The sequence below is a fragment of the Scyliorhinus canicula genome, chromosome 16 (assembly GCF_902713615.1).
Source record: "Scyliorhinus canicula chromosome 16, sScyCan1.1, whole genome shotgun sequence".
NCBI classification, from domain to species: domain Eukaryota; kingdom Metazoa; phylum Chordata; class Chondrichthyes; order Carcharhiniformes; family Scyliorhinidae; genus Scyliorhinus; species Scyliorhinus canicula.
Genome location: NC_052161.1, coordinates 7,413,171 through 7,435,541, shown reverse-complemented (window position 1 = coordinate 7,435,541; position 22,371 = coordinate 7,413,171).

The following is a 22,371-nucleotide window of genomic DNA, read 5'->3' as shown; positions in this document are numbered from 1 at the left end:
TATTTGAATTAATGGTTGCTAAGATGTTCACTGTATGTTTTAAAAAGGTTAACTTGAGTTCATAGAATATACATTGTTTTGCTTTAAAAAATACTTTTCCATTTCTGCTGTACCACACCTGTAGAGTGGGCCGTGTGCTCCCCATACCACAATCTATTAAAAGTTGTGGGTCAGATGAACTCCATGATACACTTTGGGGTTCTCTAAACCCTGGCCCATAACAAATGAATGAAGGAAAAAAGGTTTTGAGCTGTTTCTGAGAAATAAGGTACCGGTCTTATGAAAGATCGGTAGATGGGCAAATTGGCGTTTTGATGCTAAGAGGAGAGCAACACTGAGGGAGGTGAGAGACGACAAAATGATTTTCAACTGCAAATAGTTGAGGTTGTAGAGGGGAGGAGGGGTGTGCAGGAGGGCTTGTTTGAAGCTTCAGGGAAACAAGACAGGAGAGGTTGTTAAAATGAAGACAGACAAGAAGAATTGCAGTAACGAGATGCTGCAGGCTAGAGGTGAGGGAAGGATAAACTGACAAGCCTCCTTGTGCGCTTTCTCCGACAGTACAAGGGAGACGGTGGAGTAAGAAGGATTTCCTCAGATCAATGTCGGACAGCAAAGTAAAAATGTTGTTGGACATCCTGACAGTACTGGGGTTGTTGACTATGGGCGTGCCACATTTTGGAGCATTTTGAATAAAGGATTTGGAAAATTTAGTTAGATCGAAAAGCGGGGCCTCTAACGTACCTCGTGTATTCACACAATCTTCTTTTTCAAAAGAAACACCAAGTTCAAATGGATCAAATCCGAATGAGATAAGTTCTGAATCCATTTTTGCAAAGATTTAAGGCAATTAATAATTCATGAGCTTGTCTCGGGATTTGGTAAACAGCTGGAGACGAGTTAAACTCTTGCCTCTCTTGTCCGTTGTGGAGATATCTGGGCAATACTGGGACGATCAAAACCGTTTTTTTTGACAGGTAGGATTTGGAAAAGAGTTAAGCCAAAATGTCACGCTTTCAATGCAAAGTGTCAACCTTTTAATAAAGACACAAGTTCAAAGGTGGGTCAAATGCCAATAAGCGAACTGAGTTTGTTTCTCCAGAGATTTGAGAGAATTAATAATTCAGTCGCATGTCTTGGCTTTGTATTCGTTGTGTTGAAAGTACATGGTTGAAAGTACATGGTTGTGACTACATGTCAGCAATTCTCTAACCCAAACCCTCCTCTATGACTGAACACACGGATCAAAACTGACTCTGACAGTCAGAGCCAGGGCAGCCTTGAAACGAAAATGGTTAACCTGACAAGATTCCTCATGTAATATCTCGAGCAGCTCAAACCGATCTGATTCCAAACAGCTTTCAGGTGGAAGCCAGGGTATCGGCCAGGGTATGGGCAGCAGGGTAGCATGGTGGTTAGCATAAATGCTTCACAGCTCCAGGGTCCCAGGTTCGATTCCCGGCTGGGTCACTGTTTGTGTGGAGTCTGCACGTCCTCCCCCTGTGTGCGTGGGTTTCCTCCGGGTGCTCCGGTTTCCTCCCACAGTCCAAAGATGTGCGGGTTAGGTGGATTAGCCATAATAAATTGCCCGTAGTGTCCTAATAAAAGTAAGGTTAAGGGGGGGGGGGTTGTTGGGTTATGGGTATAGGGTGGATATGTGGGTTTGAGTAGGGTGATCATGGCTCGGCACAACATTGAGGGCCGAAGGGCCTGTTCTGTGCTGTACTGTTCTATGTTCTAAAACCAAAGTGGACATCAGCTAAATAATACTTAACTTATATATATATAAAACTTATATACATTTTCACTGGAGATTATACAATTTGAAGATTCACCAGATAGGTAAGGAGCAGGAAGGGGCAGTTGACTGCATGCAGCGAGATTGAACATAGAACATACAGTGCAGAAGGAGGCCATTCGGCCCATCGAGTCTGCACCAACCCACTTAAGCCCTCACTTCCACCCTATCCCACTAACCCAATAATCCCTCCTAACCTTTTTTGGACACTAAGGGCAATTTAGCATGGCCAATCCACCTAACCTGCACATCTTTGGACTGTGGGAGGAAACCGGAGCACCCGGAGGAAACCCACGCAGACACAGGGAGAACGTGCAGACTCCACATAAGAGTGCTTATGGTCAGCAAGGCAATTCGGTGCAATGAGGGAGGAGGTGCTTGTCTGGCCTTTTATGAAAAAGTAGTAATCCAAGAGAGAGAGAGCTCACAACAAGAGCTGAGAATTGAAGTGTTAATTATGTGTGCAGGTAGTTGATTGTTTGGTGAGTTTTAAGGATGTTTTGTTTTGCTAAATCAGGGCGGTACTTCAAATTTGTACTGAGAAGATACGTATTGTATTAAATTTGTCGTGTAACAAGCTAAACTACTATACGGATAATCATGGAGTGATATTTTAAAACTTGAAACCTAATTAATGAAATAAAACATAGTAAAGATGACGGGGCAGGTGATGTGTTGCAGCTGCAGGATGTGAGATTGGTGGGCACCTGTGTGATCCGTCACAACCACATCAGCAGTGAGTGTTGGCATCTCAAGGAACCTCGGCTCCCTGTAGGTGAGCTGGAGTCCGGGTTTCGGACACTGTGATGCATCAGGGAGGGGACACGTTAGTTCACACCCCTTAGGCTAGGTACCTCCGATTGGTCCATGGTCAGGGGCAGGAGGGTGTTACTGCACGAGAGGGAGGAATGGCGCTCCAATAGATAGCACTGAAGGAGCCTCAGCCCTCACAATTGAACAACACGTTTGAGGTTCTTGCAGTTTGTTCCGATGGGAGCCGAGACGAACAAATTGACTACATCACCATTATCATTATCATAGAATTTACAGTGCAGCAGGAGGCCACTTGGCCCATCGAGCCTGCACCGGCTCTTGGAAAGAGCACCCTACCCAAGGTCAACACCTCCACCCTATCCCCATAACCCATTAACCCCACCCAACACTAAGGGCAATTTTGGACACTAAGGGCAATTTATCAAGGCCAATCCACCTAACCTGCACATCTTTGGACTGTGGGAGGAAACCGGAGCACCCGGAGGAAACCCACGCACACACGGGGAGGAGGTGCAGACTCTGCACAGACAGTGCAGACAGTGACCCAAGCCAGAATCGAACCTGGGACCCTGGAGCTGTGAAGCAATTGTGCTATCCACAATGCGACCGTGCTGCCCCATAGAGATAGAGATGCAGCGAGATACAGAGTCAGCGAGGTACAGAGTCAGAGATACAGAGGCAGCAAGATACAGAGACAGAGAGATACAGAGACAGAGAGATACAGAGACAGCGAGATACAGAGACAGAGAGATACATAGACAGAGAGATACAGGGACAGAGAGATACAGAGACAGCGAGATACAGAGACAGAGAGATACAGAGACAGAGAGATACAGAGACAGAGAGATACATAGACAGAGAGATACAGGGACAGAGAGATACAGGGACAGAGAGATACATAGGCATGGGCCATTCAAGTGTGGGGAGTTATAAGGAACGTTATTGGAGTAGGGAATTGTATAGTTAGGGAAATAGACACTGTTCTCTGTAGCTGACTGCATGAATCCCAGTGGCTGTGTTGTCTATCTGGTGCCAGGGTTAAGGACATTTCCTCAGGATGAGAGAGAAACTTGGAGTGGGAGAGGGGCGTGATCCAGTTGTTGTGTTCCACATGGTTGCCAACAACTAGGAAAGAGGTTCTGTTGAGGGAGCATGAGCAGCTAGGGGCTAAATAAAAAAGCAAAATCGCAAAGGTCATAATCTCTGGATTATTACCTCAGCCTCAAGTGGATCGATGTGGGACAAATAAGATGAGAGAGTTGAATGCGTGGCTCAGTGATTGGTGTGGAAAAAATGGGTTTTGATTCACGGGGCACTGGCACCAGTACTGGGGAAAGAGTGAGCTGTGACGTTGGGACAGCCTTCCCCTGATCCGTACTAGGACAAGTTGCTTGGTCAACCATAGAACTAGAGCTCTAAAGAGAGTTTTAAACTAAATAGTCAGAGGGAGGGTTTGAAGAGGTGAGTTTTGGAAAGTTAAGGACAAGGTAAGAGTGTAGGGTAGCAATATAGTATCTATCTCACATCATACTCCATCTGTCAATTTTTTACCCATTCATTTAACTCATCTATGATCCTTTCCAGGCTTTTTGTATCATAGAAGCATAGAATCCCTACAGAGGGAGGCCATTCGGCCCATCAAGTCTGCATTGGTCCTCTGAAGGAACACCCGACCTAGGGTCAATCTCCCACCCTATCTCCGTAACCCTACCTCGGGGCAATTTAGCATGGCCAATCCACCTAACCTGCACAATGGCTGGACTGTGGGAGGAAACCGGAGCACCCGGAGGAAATCCAAGCAGACACGGGGAAGAACGTAGAAACTCCACACTGTCACCTGAGGTGGGAATGGAAGCCGTGTCTCTGGCACCGTGAGGCAGCAGTGCTCTCCGCTGTGCCATCGTGCTGCCCCAATAATATCTTCATCACAATTAGCTTTCCTGCCTATCATTATATCATCAGTAAATTTGACTATGGTACAGTCTGTCCCTTCATCCCTTCATTCAAGTCATTCATATAAATTAGTGGTAGGCAATGTGCAGTCCAGGGGCCACATGCAGCCCATCTAGGTTCTAAGTGTTGCCCCCAAGACATTTTATTGATCATTTGCCAGACGCAGGGTTTCCACATTCCCCTTTATCCGCCCTGCTTGGTTTATCCTCAAACACAATTTTCCTGTCGCAAAACCATGTTGACTCTACCTGACTCTATAATGATTTTCTAAATGCCCTACCACCATCACAATAATAATAGATTCACAAGAAAGAAGGCGTGGAGCAGGAGTGGGTCATGCGGTCCATCGAGTCTGTGCCACCATTCAATGAGATCATGACTAATCTGATGTGATAACCCTCAACTCCACTTTCCCACCCTATCCCTATAACTCTTGATTCCCTCACTGATTAAAAATGTGTCTCTCTCAGCCTTGAACACATTCAAAGACCCGGCCTCTGCAGCTCTCAGCAATAACAAAATTCACTGAGTCACTCCCTATGAAAGAAGAAATTCTTCCTCATCTCCGTCTTAAATGGGTGACTCTTTACTGTCAGATTATACCTTCTGGTCCTAAACTCTCCCAATTCTAATATTTTCCCAATGGCCAAATGATACTGACTTGTAGTTTCCCGCTTTTCTAAATAGTGGTGTAATGAAAAAATGAAAAATGAAATGAAAAAAAAAGCAACTGTAACAGTTGCATTTGGGAATCCTGTGGGAAGATTACAACCAATGCACCCAATATCTCTGTGGCCACTTAGTCTAAGACACTGGGATACAGACAATCATAGATCATAGAATTTACAGTGCAGAAGGAGGCCATTCAGCCCATCGAGTCTGCACCGGCTCCTGGAAAGAGCACCCTACCCAATGTTAACACCTCCACCCTATCCCCATAACCCAGTAACCCCACCCAACACTAAGGGTCACTAAGGGCAATTTAGCATGGCCAATCCACCTAACCTGTACATCTTAGGACTGTGGGAGGAAACCGGAGCACCCGGAGGAAACCCACGCACACACGGGGAGGATGTGCAGACTCCGCACAGACAGTGACCCAAGCCGGAATCGAACCTGGGACCCTGGAGCTGTGAAGCGATTGTGCTATCCACAATGCTACCGTGCTGCCCACCATCATGTCCAGGGGACTTGTCAGCCATTGGTCTCACTTCTTTTCCCAGCACCCTTTCTCCGGTGATCTTGATTGCTTTAAATTCCTTCCGCCCTTTGGCTCTTGTGAGAATCCCAATCATGTGAAGGGGATCAGGGACCCTGGGGAAGCTCAGGGAAAGGAGGCCGAAGAAATTATCACCAAACCCAGGGCAGCGTTCCTCCTCTTCTCCACATGCAAGGAAACTTTAGAAAAAAGGCCACACCTTGTGTATTATGAGCAGTTTGTGTCTCCTAGTTTGAGGAAGAACATTCTTGCTATTGAGGGTGTCCAGCGAAGGTTCACCAGGCTAATCCCCGGGATGGTAGGACTGACGTATGAAGAAAAACTGGATCGACTGGGCTTGTACTCGCTGGAGTTTGGAAGAATGAGAGGGGATTTCATAGAAATATGTAAAATCCTGATGGAACTGGACAGGGTAGATGTGGGAAGAATGTTCCTGATGATGGGAATGCCCAGAACTAGGGGCCACAGCCTAAAAATAAGGGGTTAGCCATTGGGGACTGAGGTGAGGAAGAACGTCTTGTCTCAGAGAGTTGTAAACTTGTGGAATTCTCTACCACAGGAAGCTGTTGGGGGTCAGTTTGTTGGATATATTCAAGAGGGAGCTGGACGTGGCCCTTGCAGCTAAAGGGATCGAGGGGTATGGAGAGAAAGCGGAAGTGGGATACTGAATTTGCATCATCAGCCCTGATCATATTGAATGGTGGTGCAGGCTAAAAGGGCCGAATGGCCTTCTCTCATGCACCTATTTTCTATGTTTCTATATTCTGGCTCAGGATCCATGTCACTCCAGACTTGTCTAGTGCAGACTGTGCTGTACACAGTAAAGGATTACAATGACTCACATGAACACATCCTGACTTTTGAAGGTCCTGAATGTGGTGAGAACCTTCAAAGATGCACAAAACCTGTCTGTCAACATGATGCAGAGTACAAGCAAGGTGATTATTGCTGCTATGAACCCCACTGATCTTCAATGCAAGGGTTTACCAAATCCCAGAAGGGAAGCTTGGAGCACCGGTTTATAATAATTCACTTTTGCAATTTGGAAAAATTGTGAGAAAGAGATGAAACAGGTGAGAGTTTACAAAATGTTTCAAACAAACAAGAAAGGCAAGAATACAGAACAACATTTACAATTAACTACAATAATGCTTACCCAGACAGTATGCTTAAATTACCCCCCCCCCCCACCCCCCCCCCCCACCCCGCATCCAAATCTATCTACTTTCCTAAACTCGAAGAATACACCCTCCCCAAAACAACATCCCATAGGTTTGAACACTATGAGCCAAACCCAGAAAATAATTACCACACAGGAACCGTAGCTTTCTTTTGGGAACCTTTCTTCTAGTTTAGAGTAGAATGATGCGGATAAACGTCCGCTGCTTTCTTCTGCACAACAGCTTGATCCTTTCTGAGACAGCTCTGCTTTGCATCTGGGTGTGATTATTATCTAGGCCCCAAAACTGCTATCTCCACTTTATGGAACAAAGTATCTGTTTCACCCTGCTACAAGGCTAATCGGTATCTCACATGTCCTCAGTGCAGTGAAATCCCTATTGGTTTTCTTTTTTATCCAATCCTTTAGTTTTAATTTCACTCCAAATCCCTAACAATGTACTGCCCTGATTTTAACCCCTGTTCTCATCAGATTTGGTATAGAAAGTTAAAATTCCGTCCTTTTGTGCTTTGCACATGGCCTCATGTATCTTCCTCCAATCTGACCAAAGATGCACCATGTAAACATTTGGCAAAGTGAGGCCAGATTTGGATTTGGATACAAACAATGAAGCTGCCCCTTTTTCACAGCATGTGAGCACTTGATGCAACAGCGATGATTGGACTGATTTAACTGAATAAGTACAACTTGTGTTTATGTAATATTAGAAAATAATGAGCACGCTGCACTTCCCGACATCAGTGGGTGGCTATTGACTGAAACAAAATAACTTCTGTTCTCCTGCATCTTAAGTCAGGGTGAGTTTCTGCTCATATTTAGATCTCCTTGTGTTCACCAACAAAGTCCGGGGTCAAGTCTTCCCAACTCAATGGGTACGAGGTGCTTATGAAATGAAATGAAATAAAAATCACTTATTGTCACAAGTAGGCTGAAGTTACTGTGAAAAGCCCCTAGTCGCCACATTCCGGCGCCTGTTCGACGCTGAGACAGCTTCATATGTTGAGAGTTGTTTCAATCTCCAATTTGGTTAACTCAATAGCATTTGGTACTCTCTTTAAAATAGTTGTGGGTGTATATATGCACTTTGCATTAGAATCACAAAATGTTATTGTAACTCTCTTTCCCAAATCTGTTCTGTCAAAGTGTTCCAAAATGTAGTCAACAATTCCAGCATCGTCGGGATGTCCATCGACATTTTTATTTTGCTGTCCTACATTGATCTGAGGAAACCCTTCTTACTCCACCACCTCCCCTTGTACCGTCGGAAAAAGCGTACAAGGAGGCTTGTCGGTTTATCCTTCCCTCACCTCTCGCCTTTCCCATTACTGGAATTCCTCTTGTCTGTTTTCCTGTCTAGTTTCCCTTAAACTTCAAACAGGTCCTCCTGCACACCCCTCCTCGCCACTGCATCCTGGACGATTTGTAATCAGAAATAATTTGGTTGCCTCTCATTCCGTCTCCTCACCTTTCTCAGCCTTCCCTTCCCCTTATCATTGGAGGGTTTAAACCGACAAGTTGGGTGTCATTTAATTTGTATTTATACAGCTTTTGATCACATCTTTCAGAAGCACCTCAAGGTGCATTATGTGCAATTGGTTACTTTGAAGTGCCTGTAGTTATGTTAAGTGTGTCCTCATAATCCCTGCTATTTGATTTATCTAATCCCTCACCATCTTTTCAAATTGTCCTCCAGTCTTCAAACGCTTCGGCAGACTTCTTCATGTAAAGCAAAAGTAAAGTAATCTTTATTGTCACAAGTAGGCTTACATTAACTCTGCAATGAAGTTACTGTGAAAATCCCCGAGTCACCACATTCCGGCGCCTGTTCGGGTACACGGAGGGAGAATCCAGAATGTCCAGTTCACCTCACAGCTCGTCTTTCGGGACTTGTGGGAGGAAACCGGAGCACCCGGAGCAGACACGGGGAGAACGTGCAGACGCCACACAGACAGTGTCCCAAGCCGGGAATTGAACTTGGGACCAAGGCGCTGTGAAGCAACAGTGCTACCCACTGTGCTACCGTGCCGTCCTAACAGGACACACAAGTAAACCTGAGAGATAGTTGTGACTCTTCTTGTTTGCTTCCTTGATGTGATTAATTTTCAGGTGACGTTCAGTGGGTAGAATTCTTGCTTTTGAGTCATGAAGGTTCTGGGTTGAAGTCTGACTCCTCAGGCTTAAGCACGCATCCAAGGTAGACACTCCTGTGCCGTATTGGAGATGCACTGCACTGCTGGAAACAATATAAACTGGATGTTCAACCGAGGCCCTGTCTGCACACTTAGATCACATGGCACTCTTCGAGAAACAGGGGCGCGATTCTCCGAGTTCCGCACCGCAATCGCGCTCGAAGCGGGGGGCGAAGAATGGGCGTCAGATCTGCGATCAAGTCCAACACCGCTCCCGCGATTCTCCGGTCCTCAGAGAATCGCCGCCAATCGGGCACGCGCGGTCGACGTGGCGCCGGTCAGGGGCCAGTGAAAGAGGCCCCCGCGGCGATTCTCCGCCGGCAACTAGCCGAGTTCCTGCCGGTGTGGGTCTCTCATGGTTCCACCTGGCGGGCAATCGGTGTGGTGGCTGCAGACACAGCCCGCCGCCGCCCTGGTGGGGGGGGGGATCCTTCGCAGTGGGGGGGGGGATGTGAGGGGCCTCCACGATGGCCAGGGTTCTGATCGGGGGCCAGCGATCCGCGGGCGAGTGCGGTCTGGGGGGCCTATGTTGTCGGTGCCGGTCCATGGTGTGAGTCCGCCATGTTGCATGGTGCGGCCGACCAAGGCCGCCGCCTTGCGCATGCACGGACCCCCGACCTGAAGTGCAGGGCCCCGTATCGGCGGCCAGAGCTGCGAGGAGTATTCCGGGGCCCTGCTAACCCCCTGCAAATCGCAGAATCACCCTGGAGTTACTCCAGGTAAGTCCAGAATAATTTGTGTGTGTTGTTCGCGGTCGGGGGGGGGGACATAGCCCCCTTATTGGAGAATCCCTCCCCAGACATCTCCCTCAGTCCACTCGCCAATATTTATTTCTCAACCAATATGATTAAAAATAGATAGGGCAGCACGGTGGCGCAGTGGTTAGCCCTGCTGCCTCACGGCGCCGAGGTCCCAGGTTCGATCCCGGCTCTGGATCACTGTCCGTGTGGAGTTTGCACATTCTCCCCGTGCCTGCATGGGTATCGCCCCCACAACCCAAAGATCTGCAGGGTAGGTGGATTGGCCATGCTAAATTGCCCCTTAATTGGGAAAAATGAATTGGGTACTCTAAATAAAAAATTTTTTAAATGATTAAAAATAGATTTTCAGGTCATTTATCTCCTTGCTGCTTGTGGTAACTTGCTGAGTGCAAATTGGCGATTGCAATATTTAACAGTGACAACGTTCAAAAAGTAATTAATTGGTTGTAAAGAGCTTTGGGCTGCCCTGAGTTTGTGAAAGGATCGTGAGGTTGTGTAAGATCGCTGCAAGTTCTTTCTTTTAAAGTATTAAAGGCCAAAACTGCCCCAGAGTTGGTTTCTGGTGTGTTTGGGGTGAGTTGATTTTGGCCTGGGGTTGGGGGTTTTTACAGGGTGGGGGGGAGGGGGAAGCGTGTGTTGGAGTGGGGAGGAGATAGTGAACCTCATCAGCTCCGTTTCAAATTGCTATCCAGTCGCCCTGAAGGTTTATGTCTATCTGTATGGTGTCTGGTGAAAGTAAATGTTCCCGTTGGCATATTAACCCTCCCAACTTGGCCAGGACATGGCAGCCCACCCACTTCATCAAACATTCAATGTCTCCACCACTGGTGCAGTGGCAGCAGAGTGTTCCTTGTCGAAGAAGCACTGCAGCAACTCACCAAAGCTCCTTCAAGAGCACCTTCCAAACCCACAGCCTCTACAACCTGGAAGAATAAGCAGGTTCATGGGAACACCGCCACACGCCAGTTCTCCGACAGGCCACACGCCATTCTGACCCTATCGTGTTTCTTCACTGCAACTAGATCAAAATCCTGGAATTCCATAGAATCCCTACAGTGCAGAAGGAGGCCATTCAGCCCATCAGGTCCGAAAGAGCACCCTACCCAAGCCCATTCCCCTGCCTAACCTGTACATCTTTGGACTCTAAGGGGCAATTTTTTAGCATGGCCAATCCATCTACCTGCATATCTTTGGACTGTGGGAGGAATCCAGAGCACCCGGGGGAAACCCACGCAGACACGGGGAGCAAGTGCCAACTCCACACAGTCACCCGAGGCCAGAATTGAACCCGGGTCCCTGATGCTGTGAGGCAGCAGTGCTAACCAACGTGCCACCGTGCCACCCTCCCTCCCACACAGCACTGTGGGTGTTACTACACCACCTTCCAAAGGACAATCAGGGATTGGTAATCAATGCCTAGCTTGCCAGCGATGCATCAACGAGCAATAAAAAATGATTGGACAGATATAGTTGGGTTCTGGAGCAAACTCTTCCAACATGCACATTTGGATGCACGCCGTGTTAGCGCCCACCAGCTAGGGCGGGGCAGGGAACTGGGTCAGCTACCTGCTCATGGAGGTGGGCAGCTGGTTAACTTTGTTAAGGCCCTAGTTCTCCCCGTCACTTGCCATCTGCTCAATGGGGCCTTGACAGGAAAGATCACATCTAGAGCACAAACTATTCTCCTGGAGAGATTTCCAGAGGGGCGACGGCCCTGAACTTATTTCTATCCACACCTTTATTTTGAGGCCCCCACTAGGTGGGGCTGCTGAGCCTGCAGAGCTGCTTGACCCCTTGGTAGCTGCAGTGTTAAGAACCTGCCCATTGTCCTTAATTGGACGCCTGGTGCCGAGCCACAATTAGCAGCCGCCTCCCTCCGGGAAGATTGCTGTGAGCTTGAGCATTGTGTCCGCACCGACCCTCTGAAAGAGCACCCTGCACAGGCCCACTCTCCCGCACTATCCCTGCAACCCCACCTAACCTCCGCATCTTTGAACACGAAGCGGCAATTTAGTATGGCCAATCTACCTAACGTCACACCATTGAACAGTAAGAGGCAATTTCAGCATGGCCAATCGCCCAAGCTACACATCTTTGGACTGTTCTCAGGCACTCTCCCATCCTACTACCAATGAGGCGTGACTCAGCTTGGCCTCCGAGATCAGACAGGCGTTAAAACCGATTTATTTTGCTGGATTAATTTTCCAGCATTAAACATACTTACAGCAATGTGGCCTCTCCTTTGTGCAATTAACAATCACTCTTTCACCAGTTTTGAGCTGCACAAAGTAATCATCAAAGGAGTTAAGAACAGTCATTACTCTGGTATATGGTACAGGTTTTCATTCACCCTTTGCTCCAGATAACGTAGCTCGTGATGGAGATGAATCTATTCAATTTGAAAGAGTGGTCAAATGGGAGAGATTTCGACTTTTAACCTGAGGGTCCAGGGTTCAGTTCCCTGTTCGGGCGATCATTTCAGGGCAGCACGGTAGCATGGTGGTTAGCACAATTGCTTCACAGCTCCAGGGTCCCAGGTTCGATTCCCAGCTTGGGTCACTGTCTGTGCGGAGTCTGCACGTTCTCCCCCGTGTCTGCGTGGGTTTCCTCCGGGTGCTCCGGTTTCCTCCCACAGTCCAAAGGTGTGCGGGTTAGGTGGATTGGCCACGTGAAAATTGCCCTTCGTGTTCAAAATTGCCCTTAGTGTTGGGTGGGGTTACTGGGTTATGGGGATAGGGTGGAGGTGTGGGATTGGGTAGGGTGCTCTTTAAAAGAGCCGGTGCAGACTCGATGGGCTGAATGGCCTCCTTCTGCACTGTAAATTCTATGATAAAATTCTATGAATATTGTCCCTAAATTTGTGATTTAATAGTTCACCACAAAGCTTCACCGTGTTCTTTTAGCAAAGTGTCCTTGCTGGGGACCCATGGAAGCAGCTTCTGCTGGTGTAACTTTCTATTTATCCATGTGAGGTGGGTAGCAGGTGCATCGAGCCATTTTAAATTGCTGCCTCTTTAATTGATTTTGGTGAAAGATTCACATCAATTTGGAATTAATATTCATTTGGTAGTACAGGACGGGTGTATTGCTGAAAAAATATACTTTTTGGTCGAAGTTTTTGGACTTACACTCATCAGGCCGATTTCATATTCTCAGAGAAACGTCCTGATGAGTATAAGACCAAAAACTTTGACCAAAAAAATCTTCTTTTTTTTCAGCAATTTGGAATGAAATGAAATGAAAATCGCTTATTGTCACGAGTAGGCTTCAATGAAGTTACTGTGAAAAGCCACATTCCGCCGCCTGTCCGGTGAGGCTGGTACAGGAATCGAACCGTGCTGCTGGCCTGCTTGGCCTGCTTTAAAAGCCAGCGATTTAGCTAAGTGAGCTAAACCAGCTCCTTTGCATTGAAGGGTGATGGAAATAATGCTCCAACTACACAAAACCGTTTTAGACCCACGCTGGGGAACTGTGAGCAGATGGGAGCACCGCACCTTTTAGAAAGATATCTGGTTCTGGAGGGTGTGCAAAGTAGTTTTATTAGAATGATGCCTGAATCTAAAGGTTAAGCTGGGAGGATCCCCACACTCGGATTGTATCCACCGGAATATGGAGTGTCGAGGGGTGATTTGATTGATTGAAGTTTCTAATATATTAAGGAGAGCAAATAGAGAGGGGGAAATTGTTTCCCTCGGTTGGTGAGTCTAGGACCGGGGGCAGGGGGGTGGGACAGAATAAAATTGGAGCCAGGAGTGAAGTTAGGGAACACTTCTACACACACACTAGAGGTTCTTGGGCAAACGGCAGTTGATGCCTGATCAATTGTTCGTTTTAAATCTGAGATTGATATCCAAGTATTCTAAGAGGCAAATGCGGAGTTAGCTCGCAGATCAAGTACAATCAAATTGAAGAGCGGGAGAGGCTCGAGGGGACAATGACCTCCCTCTCTTCTCAGTATATGGAACTGCCTGTCCCCTGGGAGATGTGTGTGACCATCCACAACTCTTTTCAGCGAACTGAAAGTCTGAGCAGGAGGAGTGAATGTTCCAAACACAACAAAAACTTTTCACCTCACTTAAAAGAACCATTCATTTTCTTTATTTAAAAAAAGACACAACACGCTGTTGGCAGCCAAATTAAACAAATTGGAATTTATTTTACCCCTCTGAAACAGACAACCCGCCTGGCCTTTGTACAAATTGCAGTGATCTTTTGTAAATGGCAGGCACCTTTTGCACTACGTGATCCTTTGGAAGAATATAACCTCAAATCGAAATTGACCCACTGCCCTGGGTTACCAACTTAAAATGGAGCATATCAGAAGGTCCTCTGTCATACTTAGACTGAAATCTTGAACAAAACTGGGTTCCTAAGGTCTGATCACGATGCTGGAGCTGTTGTCTGTCTGTATGGCTGTTTAGGCTGTTTAGCTCACTGGGCTAAATCGCTGGCTTTGAAAGCAGACCAAGCAGGCCAGCAGCACGGTTCAATTCCCCGGACAGGCGCCGGAATGTGGCGACTAGGGGCTTTTCACAGTAACTTCATTTTGAAGCCTACTCGTGACAATAAGCGATTTGCATTTCATTTCATAATATACATATGTATGTAAAACCTGCCCACCAGATCGGTGTATATAGGGCTGGGGGGGGGGGGGGGAGGGGGGTTGGTACCGTAGGGGCCTACAAGCTCAGTGAATACAATGCACAAGAGGGAATCCACCCTTTTTTTTACCTATTTTAGGATTTTGTGAACTCGAACTCCACCACAACCGAACTGGCTTCAGTCTCAGGCAGTGCATTCCAGCCCGCGACCAGTCACTGTGCGAAAAAGGTTTCCTCTTGCCACCTTCAGTCACTTTAAATATGAGTCCTTTGCCAAACGGACCAGTTCCTCTTCACCAATTGGGGCAGCACGGTAGCATTGTGGATAGCACAATTGCTTCACAGCACCAGGGTCCCAGGTTCGATTCCGGCTTGGGTCACTGTCTGTGCGGAGTCTGCACATCCTCCCCGTGTGTGCGTGGGTTTCCTCCGGGTGCTCCGGTTTCCTCCCACAGTCCAAAGATGTGCGGGTTAGGTGGATTGGCCATGATAAATTGCCCTCAGTGTCCAAAATTGCCCTTAGTGTTGGGTGGGGTTACTGGGTTATGGGGATAGGGTGGAGGTGTTGACCTTGGGTAGGGTGCTCTTTCCAGGAGCCGGTGCAGACCCGATGGGCCGAATGGCCTCCTTCTGCACTGTACATTCTATGTAATTCCGTTTGGAACCCTCATTGCTTTGAACACCTCGTCAAACCTCTTCTGATCACTCTTGAAGGCGACAAACAACGGCTTCTCCAACCTACTCATGTAACTGAAGTCCCTCATTCCTGCAGCCAGTCTCATAAATCCTTCCTGCCCCCTCTCTAAATATACACAAATATCTAAATATATTTTGAATTATTTACTGCCAACATTAGTTTAGTCCACATGACTGCGATAGTCTACCATTCTGCCTGCAGCATGCTGTTCCCATTGTACCAGCGGTTGCTAATAAGACTTAAATGATGCTGTGTTTGGGGTTGACAATAGTGGTCCAGTTAACTGTTTCTCTAGATGCAGTGATTGCTTCAATGGCTTTAAATACAGATCAAAAACTGCAGAGTTAACGGGAGCGATTCTCCAAAATGGGCGCGCTGTCGTAAACGCCGTCATGTCTCACGACGGCGCAAAACGGGCACGGGGATGACCGATTCTGGCCCCCACAGGGGGCCAGCACGACGCTGGAGCGGTTCATGCCGCTCCAGCCTTCCTTCCCCGCGCCAAATGGGCACCACGCCAACCCGCGTATGCGCGGGTGACTTCTTTAGCACGCCGGCCCCGACTCAACATGCCGTCGTGTTCAGGGGCCGGCCGCGCAGGAAAGTAGGCCCGGGGGGGGGGAGAGGCCAGCCCACCGATTGGTGGGCCCCAATCACGGGCCAAACCCCATCGGAGGCCCCCCCCCCCCCCCCGGGGATGGAGCCCCCTCCCTCCCCCACAGGCCGCCCCCCCTCCGACCGTTCGCGCAGAGTTCCCGCTGGCAGCGACCAGGGGTGAACGGCGCCGGCGGGACTCTGTCGTATCCGCGTGGCCGCTCGGCCCATCCGGGCCGAAGAATCGGCAGCCCCGCCGATTCCAGCGGCCGGCGCCGCGCCAAACGCGCCGGCGCAAATGGCACCTATTCTCCGCACCTCGGAGAATCGCGCGCCGGCGACGGGGCGTCGTGGCACGGTTGCGCCGATTCTCCGGCCCGGCGCGGGGCTGGGAGAATCGCCCCCAGCATTTGAGAATTCTGAAAATCTACATAATGGCTGGTCGTGTTTAGTCAAATGTTTGGCCTAAAATTAAATCTACCAAACCCTTCAGGAGCTCAGGGAGGTGGAATTTCTGCTCCCTGAAAGAAAAACTGACAAAGTTAGAATTTGCATTTATATAGCGCCTTCATCAGCCATGATCTAATTGCAGAACAGGTTTGCAAACCGAACGATCCCAAAACAAATTCCAATGTTTCTCTGAACCCTCAACCACACGTTCTCTACTTTCAGCCCCGTGAGGGGAAGAGCACACACACAGCAAAATCAAAAACAAAAGCGTTTTAAAATATAGAAAAAAAAAACCATGTTTTAATGTAAAGGAACCATGGAAGGAAATGTAACCTGTGTTCAGTAAATTTGCATTGACGCTTGTTCCCGCTGTGAGATTTGTATGTCTCTGCATACTTTATGCACTTTGGATGGTGGCCATTCATCAAGGCAGTTCCCTCAGATCTGCAAGCACCCAGGAGCTGGTGGGAATATTCTTGAATTCCGATCAGACCTCCAGCTGTCAAACATGGATCATTATGTTTGCTGCAAATCTTGGGAGTGTGGAAGCCCAGCTGTAAGGCCTGTCGAATATTACTCACACAGATTTACACACTGCTCTCGCTGCTTCCAGAGCTACTGCATCTCAGTACAGCAAAACCAGTGATGTGAATAGGCGCACAAGACAATGGGCGCAGGGAAATAGCCAGCCCTACGGTGTGACAGCCCCCAACCAGTGTTCCCATTCCCCTGTACCCCTGTAGAATTCCTTTTGATCAAACCTCTTCCCATTCACTTCCATTGAAAACAACACACTGGCATTTCTCCCTTGTCTTTCGCAATCACAGGACACCCACAAGCCCTTTGCTGCCAATGCAGTACTTTTAAAATGCTGTCGATTGTTGGAATGTAGGAAATACGACAACTAATTTGTGCACCCACATGTGATCATGGCCAGAGAATCTGTTTTAGAGCTGTTGGTTGAGGGATGAATGTTGGCCAGGACACGGGTACTGTTATACACTATTTCAAAGTTAACATGAATTCCTCAATCCATTGGACAACCTACTGGGAAAGCACAGTGGGTGAAATCCCCCATTTTATCCCATTGTGGTATTTGCAATTGATCCAACCTCTTTTCACTCAACCACAGAATTGCCACGGTGCAGAAGGAGGCCATTCAGCCCATCGTGTCTGCACCGGCTCACCAGACGAGCATGCATGATTTAGTGCCATTCCCCTACCTTTCCCTGCACATTGTTTATTTCCAAATAATCATCGAATGGTCTCCTGGGATACCACAAATGAATCTTTTCCATCACATGTCCAGGCAGCGCAATCCAAACCTCTACCCCACGTTGTGTGAAAAAGCTTCTCTCACCTCACATTCGATTCTTTTGCGAATTGCATTTTTACGAGGGGGGGAACAGCCTCTCCCTGTCCACTCTGTCCAGTCCCCTCATGATTTTCTGCCGCCCTGGCTGTATTAGAAATATGGCAAAAAAACACAACTACGTCAGAATTTCTGACACACTCCAGACCAAGTTAGAGGAATAAAGCATCAGAACCCGAGGAAATTCAGGGTCACGATGACCTCATGGAGGCTGTTGTCAGGAGAGGGCTGGCCTTGGGTCAATTCCAAATGACAGTTCTGGAGTAGTCATGGATGGAGTGGACGGTGATGGAGTGGGCGGTGATGGAGAGGGCGGTGAGGGAGTGGGCGGTGATGGAGAGGGCGGTGAGGGAGTGGGCGGTGAGGGAGTGGGCGGTGATGGAGTGGACGGTGATGTAGTGGGAGGTGATGGAGTGGGCGGTGATGGAGTGGGGCGGTGATGGAGTGGGCGGTGATGGAGTGGGAGGTGATGGAGTGGGCGGTGATGGAGTGGGCGGTGATGGAGTGGGCGGTGATGGAGTGGACGGTGATGTAGTGGGAGGTGATGGAGTGGGCGGTGATGGAGTGGGCAGTGAGGGAGTGGGAGGTGATGGAGTGGGCGGTGAGGGAGTGGGAGGTGATGGAGTGGGCGGTGATGGAGTGGACGGTGATGTAGTGGGAGGTGATGGAGTGGGCGGTGAGGGAGTGGGAGGTGATGGAGTGGGCGGTGATGGAGTGGACGGTGATGTAGTGGGAGGTGATGGAGTGGGCGGTGATGGAGTGGACGGTGATGGAGTGGACGGTGATGGAGTGGGCGGTGATGGAGTGGGCGGTGATGGAGTGGGCGGTGATGGAGTGGGCGGTGATGGAGTGGGCGGTGATGGAGTGGGCAGTGAGGGAGTGGGCAGTGAGGGAGTGGGCGGTGATGGAGTGGACGGTGATGGAGTGGACGGTGATGTAGTGGGAGGTGATGGAGTGGGCGGTGATGGAGTGGGCAGTGAGGGAGTGGGCGGTGATGGAGTGGACGGTGATGGAGTGGACGGTGATGTAGTGGGAGGTGATGGAGTGGGCGGTGATGGAGTGGACGGTGATGTAGTGGGAGGTGATGGAGTGGGCGGTGAGGGAGTGGGAGGTGATGGAGTGGGCGGTGATGGAGTGGACGGTGATGTAGTGGGAGGTGATGGAGTGGGCGGTGATGTAGTGGGAGGTGATGGAGTGGGCGGTGATGGAGTGGGCGGTGATGGAGTGGGCGGTGATGGAGTGGGCAGTGAGGGAGTGGGCGGTGATGGAGTGGACGGTGATGGAGTGGACGGTGATGGAGTGGGCAGTGAGGGAGTGGGCGGTGATGGAGTGGACGGTGATGGAGTGGGCGGTGATGGAGTGGGCGGTGATGGAGTGGGCGGTGAGGGAGTGGACAGTGATGGAGTGGGCGGTGATGGAGTGGGAGGTGATGGAGTGGGCGGTGATGGAGTGGGCGGTGATGGAGTGGGCGGTGAGGGAGTGGACGGTGATGGAGTGGGCGGTGATGGAGTGGGAGTTGATGGAGTGGGCGGTGATGGAGTGGGTGAGGGAGTGGGAGGTAATGGAGTGGGAGTTGATGGAGTGGGCGGTGATGGAGTGGGCGGTGATGGAGTGGGCGGTGATGGAGTGGGCGGTGATGGAGTGGGCGGTGAGGGAGTGGACGGTGATGGAGTGGGCGGTGATGGAGTGGGCGGTGAGGGAGTGGGAGGTGATGGAGTGGGGCGGTGATGGAGTGGGCGGTGAGGGAGTGGGCGGTGATGGAGTGGGCGGTGATGGAGTGGACGGTGATGGAGTGGACGGGTGATGGAGTGGGTGGTGATGGAGTGGGCGGTGATGGAGTGGGAGGTGATGGAGTGGGCGGTGATGGAGTGGGAGGTGATGGAGTGGGCGGTGATGGAGTGGGCGGTGATGGAGTGGGCGGTGATGGAGTGGGAGGTGATGGAGTGGGAGGTGATGGAGTGGGCGGTGATGGAGTGGGAGGTGATGGAGTGGGCGGTGATGGAGTGGGCGGTGATGGAGTGGGCGGTGAGGGAGTGGGCGGTGATGGAGTGGGAGGTGATGGAGTGGACGGTGATGGAGTGGACGGTGATGGAGTGGAGGTGATGGAGTGGACGGTGATGGAGTGGGCGGTGATGGAGTGGGCGGTGATGGAGTGGATGGTGATGGAGTGGACGGTGAGGGAGTGGGAGGTGATGGAGTGGGCGGTGAGGGAGTGGGCGGTGAGGGAGTGGGTGGTGAGGGAGTGGGTGGTGATGGAGTGGGCGGTGAGGGAGTGGGCGGTGATGGAGTGGGCGGTGATGGAGTGGGCGGTGAGGGAGTGGGAGGTGATGGAGTGGACGGTGATGGAGTGGGCGGTGAGGGAGTGGACGGTGAGGGAGTGGACGGTGATGGGAGTGGAGGTGATGGAGTGGGCGGTGATGGAGTGGACGGTGATGGAGTGGACGGTGATGGAGTGGGTGGTGATGGAGTGGGCGGTGATGGAGTGGGAGTATGGAGTGGGGCGGTGATGGAGTGGGAGGTGATGGAGTGGGCGGTGATGGAGTGGGAGGTGATGGAGTGGGCGGTGATGGAGTGGACGGTGATGGGAGTGGACGGTGATGGAGTGGGTGGTGATGGAGTGGACGGTGATGGAGTGGGCGGTGATGGAGTGGGAGGTGATGGAGTGGACGGTGATGGAGTGGACGGTGATGGAGTGGGTGGTGATGGAGTGGGGCGGTGATGGAGTGGGCGGTGATGGAGTGGACGGTGATGGAGTGGGGCGGTGATGGAGTGGGCGGTGATGGAGTGGGAGGTGATGGAGTGGGAGGTGATGGAGTGGGCGGTGATGGAGTGGGAGGTGATGGAGTGGGCGGTGATGGAGTGGGCGGTGATGGAGTGGGCGGTGAGGGAGTGGGCGGTGATGGAGTGGGAGGGTGATGGAGTGGACGGTGATGGAGTGGACGGTGATGGAGTGGGAGGTGATGGAGTGGACGGTGATGGAGTGGGCGGTGATGGAGTGGGCGGTGATGGAGTGGATGGTGATGGAGTGGACGGTGAGGGAGTGGGAGGTGATGGAGTGGGCGGTGATGGAGAGGTCAGTGATGGAGTGGGCGGTGATGGAGTGGACGGTGATGGAGTGGGAGGTGAGGGAGTGGACAGTGATGGAGTGGGCGGTGAGGGAGTGGGAGGTGATGGAGTGGGTGGTGATGGAGTGGGCGGTGAGGGAGTGGGAGGTGATGGAGTGGACAGTGATGGAGTGGGAGGTGATGGAGTGGGCGGTGATGGAGTGGGAGGTGATGGAGTGGGCGGTGAGGGAGTGGGCGGTGATGGAGTGGGCGGTGAGGGAGTGGGAGGTGATGGAGTGGGAGGTGATGGAGTGGGCGGTGAGGGAGTGGGCGGTGATGGGAGTGGACAGTGATGGAGTGGGCGGTGATGGAGTGGGCGGTGATGGAGTGGGCGGTGAGGGAGTGGGAGGTGATGGAGTGGACAGTGATGGAGTGGGCGGTGATGGAGTGGGCGGTGAGGGAGTGGGAGGTGATGGAGTGGGCGGTGATGGAGTGGACAGTGATGGAGTGGGAGGTGATGGAGTGGGCGGTGAGGGAGTGGGCGGTGATGGAGTGGGCGGTGAGGGAGTGGGAGGTGATGGAGTGGACAGTGATGGAGTGGGCGGTGATGGAGTGGGCGGTGAGGGAGTGGGAGGTGATGGAGTGGACAGTGATGGAGTGGGAGGTGATGGAGTGGGCGGTGAGGGAGTGGGCGGTGATGGAGTGGGTGGGTGAGGGAGTGGGAGGTGATGGAGTGGACAGTGATGGAGTGGGCGGTGATGGAGTGGGCGGTGAGGGAGTGGGAGGTGATGGAGTGGACAGTGATGGAGTGGGCGGTGAGGGAGTGGGCGGTGATGGAGTGGGCGGTGATGGAGAGGGCGGTGAGGGAGTGGGAGGTGATGGAGTGGACGGTGAGGGAGTGGGAGGTGATGGAGTGGGAGGTGATGGAGTGGGCGGTGAGGGAGTGGGCGGTGATGGAGTGGGCGGTGATGGAGAGGGCGGTGAGGGAGTGGGAGGTGATGGAGTGGGAGGTGATGGAGTGGACGGTGATGGAGTGGGCGGTGATGGAGTGGGAGGTGATGGAGTGGGAGGTGATGGAGTGGGCGGTGATGGAGTGGACAGTGATGGAGTGGGAGGTGATGGAGTGGGCGGTGATGGAGTGGGCGGTGATGGAGTGGGCGGTGAGGGAGTGGGAGGTGATGGAGTGGGAGGTGATGGAGTGGGCGGTGATGGAGTGGACAGTGATGGAGTGGACAGTGATGGAGTGGAGTGATGGAGTGGGCGGTGATGGAGTGGGCGGTGATGGAGTGGGCGGGTGAGGGAGTGGGAGGTGATGGAGTGGGCGGTGATGGAGTGGGCGGTGATGGAGTGGGCGGTGAGGGAGTGGACGGTGATGGAGTGGACAGTGATGGAGTGGGCGGTGAGGGAGTGGACGGTGAGGGAGTGGGAGGTGATGGAGTGGACGGTGATGGAGAGGGCGGTGAGGGAGTGGGAGGTGATGGAGTGGACGGTGATGGAGTGGGGCGGTGATGGAGTGGGAGGTGATGGAGTGGGAGGTGATGGAGTGGACAGTGATGGAGTGGGCGGTGATGGAGTGGACGGTGATGGAGAGGTCGGTGATGGAGTGGACGGTGATGGAGAGGTCAGTGATGGAGTGGGCGGTGATGGAGTGGGAGGTGAGGGAGTGGGAGGTGATGGAGTGGACAGGTGATGGAGTGGGCGGTGATGGAGTGGACGGTGATGGAGAGGTCGGTGATGGAGTG